Genomic DNA, 5,000 nt, shown 5'->3' with positions numbered 1-5,000 from the left:
AACATGAACAATACCGCAATCCAGATGGACCTATTGTCTGAAGTGAGAACCCCGCAGCAGGTATTAAATTATGCTATAAACCGCGAACGCGGACAGGCCAACCAGCAAGAAATACTTAGAGCAAACAGCGCCTCCACATGGAACCAAGTCACATATATAAGACAAAATAGAAGACCGCAAGCTATACTACCTACACCCCAATCCGGAAAAATTGTGCCATGCTGGAAATGCGGAAACCCATTCACACCCAATCACCTACAAAACTGCCCGGCGAGAAACACAATATGCAAAATTTGCAAAAAACAAGGACACTTCTCGTCCATGTGCAAAGCACCCATGCCGGAAAGAAGAAGACCACCACTACAAAGCTCGTCAAGCCCACAATCAAGATATCAGAACACCTACACACCGCGCCCCGGAAACAACCAACCCAGGAGAGTACGACATATAAAAGACAATACCGACCAAACGGAAACACAAAACTTTGAAGGTGAGCCAGATGAACTCGACGATGAAGATGCGGAAGCCGCCCTCTATATAAAAGAGCTCACAGAAGACTGGGCCAACGTGAATCTGATAAGACCAACAAAGTTCCACGCGGAGAAGAATTCAGTCATAAACAACGAGGGCACAGGTGAATTCTGGGTGGCAACGACAACCAACAACAAACGCATTGTATGGTTAGCTGACACAGGCTCCCCTAGAACATTCATGAACAAAGAAACAGCGAATGAACTACTCCTCCACATTTCAAAAGCCAGAATTGTTCCCTACATGGAACAAGAAAAATTTAAATGCTTCAACAATAAACAAATCAAAATCGAAGGAGTACTCCAGTTGGATCTCAAGTCAGGATCGTGGAACGCACCGGACTGTCAAATCCTACTGGTCGAAAACAAAACGAACAACATAATGGGTAGAGACATCTTACGAAAGCTCGGAATAACCCTCACGGCCAATAAAAATACAGGTAAGAAAGTACTCCATATCTCCGCTACAACAATAGAATCAAATATAATAAAATGGATACTTAAAAAATACCCCTAACTATGTACAAATCAAAGAACCACATAGCCAAACCAACCATGAAAGAAAACTTTAAACCAATACAGCAAAAAGGACGTAGAGTACCCCTCCATCTCCTGGATAAAGTAGAGGCCGAACTTGAAAAACTAATACAGGATAAACAAATAATCAGGCTAGACAAATGCTCGGACGAACATTTCATAAGTCCGGTGGTAATAACAGTGAAACACGACAAAAGCGTAAAAATCGCATTAAACTCAAAGAAGCTCAACGATGCAATACATAAAAACAAATATCAAATGCAAAGCATCGACCATCTAATAGACGAAGTAGCAAATCACATCTCCGAAAGGAAACAAAACCCAGGCCAATTCTACTTCAGCAAAATCGATCTGAAATATGCATATAGCCAAATCCCACTCGACCCAGACATCCAAAAACATTGCAACTTCAGTCTCCTAGGGGGGAAAGCAACAGGAACCTACCGGTTCATAAACGGCTTTTACGGTTTAACAGACATGCCCGCAACATTTCAAAAAACGATCGACAAAACACTGGAGGGCATACATTCGAAATTTGCATTTTTGGACGATATACTCATTATCACTAAAGGCTCCTTGAATGATCATGAGAACGAATTAGACAAAATTCTAAACCTTCTAGACAAGGAAAACCTTGCAATAAAGCTACAAAAATGCGAATTCGCAAAGACAAATTTAGTTTGGCTGGGATTCAAAATACACCCAAATGGAATAATCCCAACTAACAAAAAATGCGAATCAATCATTAATTTAGATACATCGAAAACACTCAAGCAACTACGCTCGTTCATGGGGTGCATACATCATCTCATTAAGTTCACTCCAAACCTCGCATCCCTCAGTGAGCCGCTCCGTCCATTACTCTCAAAAAGCAACTTAAAATCACAAAATAAACTGGACTGGAAAACGCTCCATACGGAGGCTTTCGATAAAATAAAAGAAGCAATAAAATCAATAACAGAAAACAGATTATTCGACGTTAATTGCCCAACCAGAGTCCGGTGTGATGCAAGTAAAAAAGGCCTTGGGGCATGCTTAGAACAATTCGTAAATTCATCATGGTACCCAATCGCATACGCGAGCAGGTTCCTAAACAACTTGGAACAACGATATAGCACGAATGAACTAGAATTACTAGCAGTCGTCTGGGCTTTAGAACATTTCAAATATTACCTCTACGGCTCACAATTCACACTCCAAACGGACCACCAAGCACTGTTAAGCGCACTAAAAGAAAACAGAGGCAACAAAACATATCAAAGTCGCCTCACAAGATGGGTAGATAGATTACTACCCTTCCATTTTTCAGTAGAACATATACCAGGAAAAAATATGGGATTTGCTGATTACCTAAGCAGAAACCCATCATCTGACGCACCTTCCCCCTCAGACAGAGACAAAAACTTTGTCATTAACACTATCGAAGAAATTAAACACGCGTTACTGCGAGCAAATATTGCTCCAAATGGAGCGACCAATAAGAATACAGAACAAAATCAATCATATGACGTCACAAGTACTAAACACGCACACTCAAATAAAACAACCGCTTTTCGCCTATTACCTCACACAAAACAGTCGCTCTCTCTTTTACGCAAATTAAATTACAACAACCAAATTAAACACACAAAAAGTATTCAAAATTTAGTAGCAATTACAACACGCGCTAACCCCACAAAAGAAACATTCAAAATCCCCATTCAAAAAAGATTCAGAGCCCCCAACAAAAATCAAATCCATATGGAGCAACAACAGCCTAACCTAATCTCCGTATCCACCCAAACAGACTCTACATCCAATAAAGGTAGAGGTTTAGACCCCCTAGATCCGACAAGACATGAACCCCTATTCACGGTTTATGACCAAACCCCCACCCCACTTTATCGGGAAAATCTTAATCGTGTATTCAACGAAGAATTTATAGCCCAAGCATCGAAGAAAGAATTAAGCCCTATTATTGAATTTGTAAAAAACTCCGAATGGGAAAAACTTAAAGCAATTAATCCCACTTATTATCGTATTCGAAGAGACCTTTCTGTGTCCCCCTCAGGATGTTTAATTTATGACAATAAACTCGTAATTCCCAACAAGCTGAAAGGGATGGTACTGGAAACAATCCACAACAAGCACCCGGGCCAAGCTGGTATGCTTGCATTAGCCCAACTTATTTGGTATCCGCATATACACTCAGACATCGTTGCCCAAGCCCAAGCATGCCGCCACTGCACCGAAAAAGGTAAAAACCTAAAACCTTCAATCCCCAAAACACAAGTGGGAGAGTTACCACCACTCTCCGAACCTAACGAAGAAGTCCAAATGGACTTCGCGGGCCCGATACCATTTAAAGATAACGCCCTATCCAATTACATTTTAGTAACAGTAGATAGGTTATCTAGATACCCGCACGCGGAAGTTTTCAATAACTGTGACTCAAAAACCGCAATCGAATACCTCGATAGCTACTGCAAAGTACATGGAATTCCTAGGTCAATCCGGTGTGATCAAGCACAAGCTTTCAAAGCCCGAGAATTCGAAATATACTGCAAAAATAAAAACATCAAACTAATTCTCGCTCCAGCCGGAGACCACAGGGGAACCGGAATGGTAGCAAGGTTAATACAAACAATAAAACGTAGGCTCGCGGTTTTAGACATCGATTCCAAATGGACACAAACAACATTAAGCCAGAGAGTAGCTAATATAATTGAAAACATCAGACTAATCCCTAACACCACCACCAAAACAAGCCCAATTGAGGCACACTTCGGACGCAAACCCAACACAGAAATTTCTAACATAGTCACCAAATCGTCACACAAAAACTTAACATACAAAAAATTACGTACGAATTGTTTAGACAAGAAAATCCTGAAACATGACGTACTCACCAACGAAGAGATGTGGCGCTACGACGGACTATCCGAAGACAATCTGGACATAGCCTACAAGGAAGCAGAAAACCCAACCCCCATCAGCATTGACAGCGACGAGTCGGACAACATGCCACTCCGCCCTCGCTCACCACGTAAGATAATACCATCTGAAATTCACTTCACCATAGGTGACAAAACAACAAAAATAGTAGCAAACAAACGAAATGTAGCAAAGAAAACAATCACACGAAAAACAAAAGAACCAAGACCAACACTCGCACCGCAATGGAACATAATTCCAGATGGAACAATAACAAATTACACACCGCACACAATCACAGTTGACACACCCTTAAGGAAAAACACGGTCATTCGAAAAAGTGACATTGCTATAGCAACAGAAACAAAACCACGACTAATACACATGGTAGCTTGCAAAACTGTAGGCGACTATAAACGCAACCAAGAAAAAATAAGAAAATTCTGTTTAGAAGAAGCACGCAACAACACATCAAGGAAACAACAACAGAACCAAGGGCCATCAACCGACTCCATCTGGACCAAGGAAAAAGTCAAGAAATTAGCGGAGACCAATCAACAACAACAACAAAGAACACAAAAAAGAAAAGCAGCAACGAAGCCAACACCCCCACGCACGCCCAAAACGAACAAAAGAAAACTATCCGCACCAAAATCACCAGCTCAAGTCTCATTCAACATGAGAGCTCAACAAGCAGCACTAAACTACGAATCAGAGTCACCAAAGAAAACACATCCGCTGAGCAACAAAGTAGTACAATTCACCGACAACACAAATGATAGCCCAGAAACTGTGATGTACAACATACAACAGGATGCTGACATACATTCACCATTCCGAATAGTAACATCATCGAATCCAAGTATTTTCTCTCACCCTGCCTTGACAAACAGCCAAGACCTGCAACTCATATCGTCGGAAACGGACATACATGAAGAATGCCCGATCTCAATAATACCGGCACCATCCAAGAGCATAACCAGAACAACAGTACAAGTCCAAATGGATACTACAGCAAAC

The sequence above is a fragment of the Convolutriloba macropyga genome, chromosome 8 (assembly GCF_964194025.1).
Source record: "Convolutriloba macropyga chromosome 8, txConMacr16.3, whole genome shotgun sequence".
NCBI classification, from domain to species: Eukaryota; Metazoa; Xenacoelomorpha; order Acoela; family Convolutidae; genus Convolutriloba; species Convolutriloba macropyga.
This window is presented reverse-complemented; position numbering follows the sequence as displayed.